A 12,952-nucleotide genomic window follows, 5' to 3' on the forward strand; every position below is an offset into this window, starting at 1 on the left:
TAAAAATGTTCATGTGCTGCTCCTTTATCTTCTAAACTGTGTCCTTAAATATGGCAGGTGGATGTCAGGGAGCAACAGGGACTTGCTCAAACAATGGCACAGATTCCCAGAGAAGCTGTGGCTGCCCCTGGATCCCTGGAAGTGTCCAAGGCCAGGTTGGATGGGGTTGGAGCCGCCTGGGATTGCAGGTGGTGTCCTTGCCAGTGGCAGGGTTTTGGAATGACATGATCCCTCCCAAACCAAACCATTCTGTGATTCTTTGACTTGGGAATATTGTGGGGAGGTGTAGGTTCCAGCTGGTAAAACCCAAATCAGCTCATCACAGGTAAGCTGGGGAGTTTTTTTGAGGTTTCTTGCCTGCTCTGAATGAGTAGATGAGCTAAAAAATACGCCATAGTGCAGAGCTGAACTTGTCCAGGTTTGTTTTCCCAACCCTCTTTGGGCAGGTATGGGTGGAATGGCCGGCTGGCTGCCAGGCAGCTCCCAGTCCCAGAGACTCCAAGCTCCTCACCTGTTGCAGAGAAAACAGTGGTGGAATTGATGAGCATTTGGAGGTTGTTTGGTTTAATCTTTCCATCATGTCCTACAAATGAGTATAAAGCTTTTGGCATGTTCAGAAGTGAAAATTAACCTTTGTTGACACCGTTTCTATGTTGGAGACAAACTTCCAAGGACTTTGGAGGGGTTCATTGACTTTAAAGTATAAAATCAGGTGCTTTCCTTAATGTTAATGGATCCACCAGGCTGATTTATTGACATGTGTGGGTACTTTGGATGTGTTAATGCAGGTCAGATTCCAGCTGAGCACTGAGGGGGAAGGTCGGTTCCTCTCACGGATGTGCAGAGCTGCTCCCGGTGCTGCCGCGGCTCCTTCAAAGAGAGGAGAAATGCTGACCTGGCTCAGCACATTAACTGCATCCTGATTATTTTATTAGTGAGACCTTGTGGAAGTGTGGAGTCAGACAAGCATCCAGCACAGCAAACTGATGGCTAAACACCCCCAAACAAGGAATTCTAAGGTGGTTTCCCGTGCCTATCTCGTGTTGGCCTTTAGAGGAATTGCTGTGTTTTCCTCTCTCCACAGCTCCCTGACAGGAGGATGCAGCCAGGTGGGGGTTGGTCTTTTCTCCCACTTAACAAGTGACAGAGCAAGAGGAAACGATCTCAGGTTGTACCAGGAGAGGTTAGATTGGATATTAAGAAAAATCTCATGGGAAGGGCTGTCAAGCACTGGCACAGGCTGCCTGGAGCAGTGGTGGAATCACCAGGGATTGCAAAGCAGTTTAGTGGGGTTGCTGGCTTGATTAATGGTTGGGCTCAATGGTCTGTGAGGATTTTTCCAGGCCAAATGACTCCGTGATTCTGTGATTCCTTCTCTGGGGGTCTCTCCTGGTCAGCCCTTGCTGCCATGCCAGGCTCCAGCTCAGGCATTCACCCAACTCCTGTTTCATCTCTGCCTTAAAACACAGAAAACCCCCAACTTTGCCTGGTTTCATGCAGTGCAATTATGATATTGATGAGGGCTCGGGAATTTGGGAACAAACTTTATCCATAAGGCTGGACTGCTGGTCCTTTGGCTATTGATAGTATTGGAATGGTGGAAAGGGAGGGAAGCACATGAGGCATCACTCAGACATTTCTCAACCCTGCACATTAGTGAGAGACCAAAATGAAGCAGTTTTGGGGAGTGGAGAGGGGTGGGAAGCAGCCAAGGCCAGGCTGCCCACCCAGGCACCTTTGGAAGCACAATTCCTGCTGCTGGGCTGTTTAGTGATAAATGCCCTTGGGCTGCTAAGGAGTTACTGATTCAGTGACTGTCCCTGTGAGGCTGAGGATGAGGAAGGAGGCAGAGGAGTAAAGGAGCTCAATTCCACTGCTGGATCTGTTACCCCCTCACAGCAGTTCAGCATTGCTGACCTTGTTGTTGTAGTGGTTTATTTTTCCTTAAACACTGGCATGGGAATATGGGTAAGAGTCTTTTGTTCCGTTCTGCTTTCTTGTTAGAATAGGTTTTCTCTTCAGGGCTGTTTTTTCTGTGTGGACTATTTGAAAGCTTCTATTCTTTCACTTGTGTGTTTTGTGTATTGTGCTGTGTGGAGCCAGGCTGGAAGAGCTGGGGGTGTTCACCTGGAGAAGAGAGAGGTCTGGGGATACCTTAAAGCCCCTTCCAGTGCCTAAAGGTGCTACAGGAGAGCTGTGGAGGAACATTGGAAAAAGAGCCTGGAGTGATAGGACAGGGGGAAATGGCTTCTCACTGCCAGAGGGCAGGGTTAGATGGGATATTGGGAAGAAATTCTTGCCTGTGAGGGTGGGGAGGCCCTGGCACAGGGTGCCCAGAGAATCTGTGGCTGCTCCTGGATCCCTGGAAGTGTCCAAGGATGGGACTTGGAGCAACCTGGGACAGTGGAAGGGGTTTGGAACAAGATGAGCTGTAAGTTCCAATCCAAACCATTCTGAGATTCTGTGACTTCTCTGTTTTGTATAAATCCTCTGCCCCTTTCACCCCCTTGGGAAAGGCTCCTATAGCCTGGGAGCAAGGTGGAATTAACCACAGAATTAACCAATTAACCATCTCTCCCCCAGCTTCTGTCTGCTGGGTGTGAGCAGCTCTGCCCCTTGTCTATTACAGGGTGTTGAGCCAAATGCCCTGAGAACAGCCCTGATAACAGCAACAAGGATCAGCTACAGCAGTTTCACAGAAACACTCTCCAATTGCATTTATTCTGCCTCGAAGAAAAATCCTGGCCAGAGCTGTGTCCTATTAGCCAAGCTGTCTGCTGGGGATGGCACTAGGACAGGAACATCCTCCCTGCTTCCCCCTCTCCAGGTGCTTCCTTTGCTATTCATGGCTCCAGGTACCTGGGGTGCAGCCACCCTTTCGTGTAATTAAGCTCGAGTTGCAGAGCTCCCATTAATTATCGAGTCTCCTGTCTCTTGGCTTCTTGTCTGGGAGACTTGGTCCTGGTGACTTGTCTGGGCTTTTTAGGGAAAGGGTGCTCTGTGCTGATCTTTCCTCCTCCCAATCTTCCTGCAGGGTGGACAGGGACACCATCAGTGGCTGTTTCCTTGCTGGGAGAGACATGGCTTGGGTGGACAGACAGACCTCTGTCCCTCCTGTGACACCCTGGGCATGGGGACATCACCACCACTGCCACACTGAATTCCCCCCTGCTTTCTCCACTGCTTGCCCATGTTTTCCCTCACCCTGTCTGCCTCCTCCTGCCAGAATCTGTGTCCTTGGAGCTCTGTTTCCTTTCTCATTGCACAGAGGATGCTGGAGTTTGTTGGAGTTTATTGGGTCTTTCCCAGGCTACTCTGAGCTTGGGAAGGATCCATGGAGCCAAACATCCATCTCTTACCATTCCTGTATGGTCCTGCTGACTCCAATGAACTGTGGCAGCCCCAAATTTCTTTTTTCTCCCTCTCATTTCTGTCTGACCTTGACAAACTGGCTCTTGGTCCTTCCCATGTGGCTCCTTGCACAGGGGCACCTCTAGCAGGGTTTGTGGCCACTGTGACAAACACAGCAGTGTGTGGCTCCTCATCCTCCTGGAGACAAGAAAATCACTCCCAAACACAGCAGGGATGTCCAGATGAGCTGAGCTGTGGGAGCGTCACGTTCAGCTACCTGAATTTTATGTATTAAAGGATTTTCTTGCTAAATACATTCCTCCCCCCCCCCCTCCATCCCACGTGGGGGCTCTTTGGCCACATTTTACTTTTAGAAGCCATGAGGACCTTATTTTTCCCACCTCCTTTTCCCGAGTTATCCCCTGGGGAAGCACCAGAGCTGGTCCAGCTGGCACAGCAGCCGTGCCAAGCCACGGGGAGCCGGGGTTGGGGCACCTGTGAGAGCACCTGCAGCTCCTCCCCTGCTCCCCGCAGGGCTCCGGGCTCTTCCTCAGCCCCGCCGGGGGAATCGCTGTCGCTTCCAGTGGAATGTAAGAAATGTGTCGTGTGATTAAGACAACGAGTTCTGTCGCAGCAGATGGGCCATTTCACAGTCTCGAAAGGTTTGGGAGGAGCCGCGCAGGGGGGTAATTAACACAACCCTGCTAATTCAGCTTCTCCAGTGCCCTTCGGTGAGGCTGGAGTCAGCTCCACGTGCTCAGGGAAAAGGACATTTAGGAGCCGAGTTCCTAATCCAGCCCCTGCAGGTCCTAACAGGGGCGTGACTGAATAGATCACCCATTCCGTGTTTCCCAAGCGTCCTATCCAAAGCCCTTGGTCCTGCTGGAAAAGGAAAAAAAGGCATTTGGCTTGTTTGGAGTTGGTGGGAAATGTCCAGTGAGGAGCTGAGGGAAGCAGGGAGGCCAGGGGGTGTCCACCATGTCCCCACACCCAAAAGGGTATCAAGGGTCTCTGAAGCCATTTGTGGGTGTAAATGTGCCCTTGAGGGTGAGCCAGGGCTGGATCAGGAGCAGAGACAGGGTCTGGGACTGCAGCCAGTGTTGAGCTGCAGCAATATCCATGCTTTTTTCTGTCTCTTTCCTCCTTCCTGACAGGCAATTTATGCTCTTCTGTCACTGGCCTGGGTGTTTGTGCCTGTCTGCATCTCATCTGGGCTTTGTACAGCTGCCCTGAGCCTGTTGTGGCGAGTGTGGCCTTGGACATGTCCCCCACTCCCAGGAATCCTGCAGGACTCCTGAATTCTGCTCTGGGAATAATGCTGGACCGTCCCAGGAGGATGGGGCCTGCATAGGGCAGTGGTGGCTCTCCCTCCCTGGTAAATTGTCACAATTCCTGAGTGTCTCCAGCAGGGATTTGGAGGGGAGAGGATCCCGATGTACCTCTCCAACCTGTCACTCCTGCTCTCATCTTCACCAAAATCTCTGCCCTGCCTTCAACTCTGTGACCAATCCAGGACTTATTTCCAGCTATCAGGTTATTTTTGGGTTCACACCTTCTATAGCCAGACTGAGGGGAGAACATCTGCTGCAGGGTGCTCCAGGAAGAAGTGGGACAAAAGGTGGGAATCTGTGGGCAGATGCTGTCTGTGGCATCCCAAAAACGGATCCAGCAGTGATGGTTCTTTGCATGGGGCCCCGATGGATGTGAGGCTGTGTCAGGATTCCCAAACTCGCCTTGTAGCAGAGCTTGTGGGTGAAACTCGCTCAGAGGTTGGGCTGCATTGCCTGGGTTTGTCTCCAGCCTCTGGCAGCGATGCTTTCCAGCATTCCCAAAGAACCTGGGACAGCCAGGGACTGAACTGGGGATGGATTAATTCCTTTGGGGCTCATGGGTTTTCTCAGGAAAGGAAGCCTTGCTGCAGCTACAAGATGTTCAAGCCTGTACAGTGCCTGGAAATCAGGCACTTTTCCACAGGGAGGTTTTCCTCTCGTTTAACCTCATTCACAACTCCCTCTGCTTCCTGCAGCCTCTGCTCACAGCTGGTTACCACAGGAAGAGTTTATCCGAGGTAAAACAGCTCTGGAGCCTGTGATACCAGGTCTAGGGCAAGCAGGAGAGAGCCTGGCACAGACAGCCCTGGGGGGCTGGAGACAGTGAGACAGAGATCAAGAGCGAAAAGCTCAGAAAAGCTGGAGAGAAAACCTGCCTCAGGGAGCAATCCTGCTCTGATGGAACAGGTGGATCTGACCTGGGCTCTGCTGGGGCTAAAAGAAATGTGCTTTTGCAGGTGGCTGGCTGCAAGAAAAGCGCTTTTGCACGAGCTGAGGCAGGAGGGGCACTGCCCACATCAGTGTCTGTCCCTGTGTTCACCAGCTCCAGCCTCCCTGGATGTTCCATCACTCCCTGCAGGGCGTTTCTGCAGCTCCAGGCCCTGGGCTGAGCCGAGGGGGGATCCTGTGGCTGTCCCTCCGAGGGATGTGGAGGATGGAGCAGCCCACAACCAGGGGCTGTATCACCTCAGACAGAGCCCAGCTCTGCTGCTGGGAATTCCTGGCTCTGGGAGAGCCCTGTCCCCCCATCCTGAGCTGCTCTCTGACCCTGGACAACCGTGCTTTGGCTTTAACAGGCAGGCTGCAGGGTCATGGCAGCTCTTTCCACAACCTCGGGGCTTCCAGAGGGGCAGAGGTGGCACTGGTGACTGTTGCTGCAGCTGTCCCCTGTATTTCCCCCCACAGAACCATGCTCTGTCCTGCTGGAGGGAATTATTCCATATAACTAATATTCTTTATATCCCAGTCATGTGTGTGCTGACAAACCCTACAGCACTATTCCTGAAACCATCTTGGTAGCTTTTGGAGCTCAGTTTGCAAGTCTGGGCAGTGACACTTGGATTAATCTCTGATTGTCCCAATGTCCAGGACATGATGTCACTCCCCTCACGAGTCACATCTCCTTCCTGCTCCCAGCAAAGACCCAGGAGGAGCTCAAGGGACATCCTGGAGCACGTGGTGTGTCTGTGGTCCCTGGTTCTGTGATCTGTGGGGCTCCCACAGATCCCTCCTGGGGTTAAAAGGAAAGGAAGCTGGGACAGGATTTCTGCTGGGGTAATTTGTTCTTGCTGGTCTGAATTTGAAGAAGGACATCACTGGCAGCTTGAGGTTGTCTTTCAGTCCCTTCCCAGGCACCCCCCATGTCCCCTCTTCTCTCACCAAATGATGTCCTACTAAGCCATGGGGACACGCTTGGTCCCTTTGTTTTCCAGCCTGTCCATGGCTTTTCCCAGAAGGCCTGGATGTCCTACAAGCTCCTTCTTAGCCTGGGAGGTGGTTGTGGTGTCACCTCTTGCCCAACACCAGATGAACCTGCAGATGACCCCTGAGCAGGGCCTGCTCCAGCGGGAACCTCTGTGGCTCTCTGGGCCCTTCTCCTCACAGCTTTGTGTTTGCAGCTCCCTGGACACTCCCAAATTCCTCCTCCCGAGCCTTCCTTCAGCCAGCGCTGTCGTTTCTTTGGTCTGCTGAGCTTTCTCTGATCTCTGAGTCAGGCAGGATGCAACAGAAGAGGAATCAGGCTAATAAGGGGATTATCTTGGCATCTGGCTCCATTGGCAGCAAATCCTACAGACAATGGCTGTTTCCAGCGGTGGGTTGGGATGAGTGTCTCCAGACACGCCGGGGCGTTGCCAGAGTGGCCCGATGTCCCCATCCCTGTGGTGGCCGCAATGGGGAGTGTGGGAGGCAAGTGTGAAACTCGCAGCAATTAGGCAGGGCTGTGTCCCCAGGGATTTCTTTGGTCCTCGCTGGGGGCCGCCTCAAAGCCCAGGATTATCCTGGCTTTTCCTGCCTCCTTTCCCTGCAGATTTGTGTTTACAGATGGATTTTTGCTCCATGTTCTCCCAAGCTGGGATGCTGCATCAATGCTGCTCCCTCAGCTCTTCTTTTTGCCGGTGGGGATGACAGACCCTCTTCTTCTGGAAATCTCCTTTTGGTGGACCCCAGCCTTCCACATTTCGTGGCAGGGTGCAGCAGAACAACCCAAAATCCTGCTGGGAGATGGTTTCCCACCCAGCTAGGAACATGTGAGGAGTTGCACAGGCGTCCTAGCCTTGGCAGAGAGCCCCTGGAGACTCCTCTGTACCCTGGGGAACTCGTTCTGCCGAGGTTCTGGCTTCACCAATTGTTAATCCCAAGCTGTCTCCAAAGTCAGCTTTTATTGGGAAGGCTTTAGCGACAGTTGGGTAAGAACAAGTTTCCAGGTGAGGTCACCAGTGGAGGCAGGGATCTCTCTGGATTATGAAGCCTGACTTCAAAGGCTTCTCCTCTCCTCTTGAGGTTGAAAGGACTTATTTTATGAATAGGTCATACCTGGTTTTAATTAGCTTGTTTTTGTATTTGGGATGTCTTATTAGTGCCTCGGTCACATGTGCTTTTATTTTTTCCCACCCTTGCAGAATTGCCAGGAAGGGAGGTGGAGATACCTCTGCTTCCTCATAGCAAAGGCTTCGACTCATTTGCAGACGACTGCAAAAATGATTAAGCATTGAGAAAGCCACGAGAATGATGAAATATCTTGTCCAGGGCTGTGGGTCAGGGTTGCTGGCGAAGGGGGAGAAAATCGAGGGGGAGAAAAATTCCTAGGTGGTGCTGACATGATGAGTGATGGATCCCTCTGAGGGACACGAGGAGCTCTGGAAGACACCAAGGATGCTTGGCTGGAAGGCTTGGACTATTTTGGGTTCCCAGTTCAGGCTGTGTTGGCAGGAGGTGGCTGAGAGCCCTCGGTTGGGGTTTTTCTGCCTCATCACCGAAGCCTGTGCAGTGTGAGGGTTCAGTTGTCCTCTTAGGGCTGCTCAGGGCTGTCAAGCTGTGCTTGGGTTGCGTTTGTAGTGGGAAAACATTTGAGGAGCCGCTGGTGGAGGTGATGGCCTGGCTGTCCATGAGTTGGTTCCTCTTCAAGAGGTCATTCCAGGGCTGAATTCCTTCCTGGTGCTGGCAAGGCCTCTCCCAGACACATGGCCAATCCCAGGTGCAGCTGAGGACACGCAGCACCTCCCTTGGGAATGCTGGGCATGACTGTGGGGTAAATCCAGGTCCTGATGCCATGGAAGAGGCCCTGAACTGGGATCCTCAAGATCACGGTGTAAGTGCTCTTGTGGCTGGATTGATTTGATTTAACTGAGGTTGTGTCTAACGTGGGCTCAGCCGCTGGGGAATGGTTTTTGTGTCGTGTTGACGCTGGATGTGTGCTCCCCTCCTGGGTTTTGGGCTGGTGGAGCCCTCCTGGGCAGCTCTTCCACGATCCTGCCTGGCCTCTCTCCATCACCCCGTGCTGATCCTCAGCTCCGTGTGGGGATGTGCTGGAGCAGAGCAGGAGGACAGAGCTGGGGCCAGGAGGGGTGACATGGGAAACAACTCCTGCCCAGCACCTTCCTAATCCCGAGAGGCTGCTCCCACATGACAGGGCAAGGCAGCCCTGCTGCTGGGAGAGGGGTGTGCGAGGAGATGTCAAATCAGAGCCGCTGTCTTGGCTGTGGGAACCCGTCACAGCTCGGGGCCAGGGTGTGGAGTCAGCTCTTCTTGCCTCTTCCTGCCCCTTCTGGCCTCATTCCCTTCCCCAAAGGAGGTTTTTGTGGAGATGGCCCAGCTGGGCGCTGGGGATGGCTGAGCTCAGCTCTGGGTGGAGATGTGCTGGTGGCACCGCCGCTGTCACGGTGCCTGGAGCTGTCCCCACACGGTGTCACTTGCTGAGGGAGGTGTCCCAGCTCTGAGGCTCTGCTCTATATCTCATTTCCACAAGGCTGTGACCACCCCCACGGGGGTGCAGTGACAGCTGGAGCTGCCTGCTCTGCTCCTGCGGGCTGGGGGACTCCCCCTGGGGCTTCAGCATTGTCCTGGTGTGTGCCGCTGGCTGTCAGAAAAGGCTCCATGGAGACCTGAATGTGGCTCTGCAGTATTTAAATGGCTTATAAAAAAGAGGGAGACACACTTTTTATATGGGGAGATAATGATAGGACAAGGGGGAATGGTTTGAAATAAAAGAAGAGAGATTTAGATTGGATACAAGGAGAAAAACCCTTCCCTGTGAGGGTGGGCAGGCCCTGGCACAGGGTGCCCAGAGAATCTGTGGCTGCCCCTGGATCCCTGGAAGTGTCCAAGGCCGGGCTGGACAGGGCTTGGAGCAGTCTGGGATAGTGGAAGGTGTCCCTGCCATGGCAGGGGTGGAATGTGACAGTCCTGAAGGTCCCTTCCAGCCCAAATCATTCCAGGTTTCCATGTCCTCACTGTACCCATGGTTTCCCTGCTGTGTCACCCCTGCAGCAGCCCCTGGGTGCTGGATGTCCCCTGTGCCCTGTCCCAGCTCCTGTGTTTCCTTTTCCACACACAGATCTGTACTTGGGGCCCTCTCAATTCAAATCTGCCTGGCCTGGGACCTTCACCTGTCCCCTGTCCTGGTGCTGCTGCTCACGGGGCTCTGCACCATTGCAGGTGGCTTGCGCAGCATCTGCTGGCCTCCAATTTCCTTCTTTCATTGAAGCACACCCCTCACCCTTCTGCTTTTTTATTTGGTTATTGATATTTCTGCTCCTGGGGGGTTTTTAGGGGGTTACACCAGCGGGGTTCGTGTCCCTTCCCCATCCAGCCAGTGTCTGCTCAGCCCTCTGGAGCAGGTGATGACTCAGCCCCTCTCCTTTGTCATTACATCTTTTTATTTGTAATAACTCCTCCCCCACCACTGCTGAAGCACTTTCCCGTGTGTTTACCTATTTGTACCAGCAATGATCTGGGCTCCTCCTATTACAGGATTATAATTGTGGAATCCACAACCTGAGAGCCCTTGACCTGGCTCCTTTCCCTCCCTCTGGCCCTGCCCTCAGTGCAAGCTGCTGCCCTCCCTTCCCAAAACTTTCAGGAATATTTCTTGGCTCCCTGTTTCTGTGCAGGGTCAGCCCATGTGGTGGTTCTGTGACCCGGAGGTGATGAGGGTTTGGAGCTGGAGTTGGAAATTGTGGGTTCCTGGCTGCCAGCCCCACTCCCAGCCCATGGGATCGTGTACCCCTGCCAGCCCTTTGGGGGATTGTTTTGGCTGGGACATTCCCTCCCCTGGCAATTCCAGTGGAGACACCCAGGCAGTGAATCCTCCCTCCTTATCTCATCCCGGCCATCCAAACGGGAAACAATTTAAAATGTATCCATAACACGGTGCATTTTGCAAGGCTCTGGTTTCAGGCGAATCCCATCTGGGGTTTTTCCTGCCCACAAGGCCTGTTGTGATGTGAGCTCAGCCAGGTGTGATCATTGCATCACCCTGATCCCAGCAGGGCTGGGGATGGTGCAGCCCTGACCTCCCTGGATCTGATTTACTGACTGGCAGCTCAATTTTTGACCCACTTTTTAAAATTCTGCTACTTTTTATTGCTTTTGCTGGTGTTCTGAGCGATGGATTCTGGCTGGGGTTCGCAGCAGGTCCCGAGGGAGAGCTTGGGATGGAAAGGGACAAACACTGAATGGCCAAAGGGGATTGCTAAGCACCAGGTGCTGGGAAAATAAAACTGTAGGGCTGGGAGGAGAGCTGAGGGGTGCAGGAAGAGGAGGCTGGGATTTAGGGAGAGGTGGGATGAAGGTGAGATCAGTGTCCTGTGCAGGGGGGCTGGCAGCTGTCATCTACACAACTCACTGCAGACATCATCGCGGTCCTGGGACATCGTGCTGGCAGTGAAGGGTCAGAGCTGAGACATCACAGATCCTTCCTGAGGGACCCTCTCTCCCCAGCAGGGTGGTCTTAGAAATAAATATTCAGTCTGAGCGATCTGGTGGCCAAGATGCCCAGCAGGACCCTGGTTTGTAGCAGTCAATAAAATCTGTGGTCCCCCTGTGTCCCCTCTGCCCCCGTGTGCTGTTCCATCAGGACAGGTGCCATGAAACATCCCCTGGTGCTCCATGTGGGGCTGTCCCCTGCCCTGGTGACACTCCTGTGGACACCTCTGCTCCCCAGGTTTGTGTCTCGCTCTGAGACTGATGGAGGGTTTGGCAGCAAAGCAGAATTCCCGGTTCTGCTCCGGGAGTTTTGGGTCAAACAGGATCAAGCAGGATCGCAGAGCCCAGGGACATGCCTGGCAGGAGCTGGTGCCGGAACGAGGCACCACTGCAGGGCTGGGATGTGGATGATGGTGCTCTGCTCCGGGCTGGAGTGAGGGTGGTTCATCTCCAGCCCTTCCTGAACCCCCAGCACTGTTGTGTCTCCCCTCTGTCAGCCCCAGAGCATCCTCAGGAGCCCGGGAGCTTTCGTCAGCCCGGCTCTGCCAGAGGGGCTCTTGGCCCTGAGGAGCAGGAAGCAAAAAGTCAGGTCCCAGCTTCAAAGGCAGGTGTTTAACTACAGGATGATTTCTAGAGGCTCTCCTGAGGTGATTTCCACCATCTCCTGGGGAAGGCTGTGCAGGCAGGCAGGAGAGGCTCTGACCCAGAGCTGCGAGGTGGGAGCAGCCCCAGCCCAGTCCTGTGGCTGCTTCCCTGTGCCCAAGCAGAGCCCTGCACCCAGCAAGGCGTATTTACAAAAGTCAGATGAAAGGACAGAGGCTTTCTGGAGAAGGGACAATAGCATTTAACCACCCCAAGAGCAGCACAGAGCTGCTCCAGGCACAGGAGCACTTTGCCTGTCAGGGCAGTGCGTTGGGATGTTGGGAATGGTTGTTTGGAGCTGTCCTTGGCCGTGGGGCTCTCTGAGCATTGTCTCTGCCAGGTGCAGCTGTGCAAAGGAGCCAGAGGAGGAGGGCAGGCAGGCAAAGCCTGGAAAATCCCCTCGGGGAGCTGCAGAGCCCGGTTTGTTTTGGCTTTGCTGCCTGCAAACGTGGCACGGTGTTTGCAGGGAGGTGAGGGTGCTTGGCAGAGGGAACGATCCAGGGGAGCCACAAGACAAGCTGCTGGTTGCACAGGTTTTTCCTCAGGTCTCAGGAGGCCTCAGGACAGGAGGTGGGTGTGCCCCAAGGGTGCTTGGTTTGCTCCAGCTCCTGTCAGGCTCAGCTAACAAAGGACACTCAGTAGAATCCCTGAGAGGATTGGGTTGGAAGGGACCTTAAATCTCATCCTGTTCCTTCCACTGTCCCAGGTTGCTCCAAGTCCTGTCCAGCCTGGTTTTGGACACTTCCAGGGATCCAGGAGCAGCCACAGCTTCCCTGGGCACCCTGTGCCAGGGCCTCCTTACCCTCACAGGCAAGAATTCCTTCCCAATATCCCATCCATCCCTGCCCTCTGGCAGTTTAAAATCCCTTTGCTGAACAGAGACCTTGGTGAGGGCTCTGCCCAGCTCTGGCATCACAGATGAGACAGACTGGGCCATCCCAGCCCCACCTGCCTTTCACCACCAGCATTTAACCCCAGCAGAGCCCATGGGCTGTGTCCCAGCTTCTGCCAGCTGAGCTCCTGCTGCCTGCAGGGTTTTTCCCTGCTCTTCCTCCTCGGCAGGCGTGGGTGCCGTGACTTGCTGGTGAACACCTTTGGGAAGGGAGCAGGTCTGCACCCCCAGGCACAAATCTCTGCTTTCAGCACTCGGCCTCTGCCTCTGGAGAGCCTTTGTTGGTGCCCAACGCCCAGGCAAAGCTTGGGAG

This window comes from Poecile atricapillus, chromosome 14 (assembly GCF_030490865.1).
Source record: "Poecile atricapillus isolate bPoeAtr1 chromosome 14, bPoeAtr1.hap1, whole genome shotgun sequence".
Lineage (NCBI taxonomy): Eukaryota > Metazoa > Chordata > Aves > Passeriformes > Paridae > Poecile > Poecile atricapillus.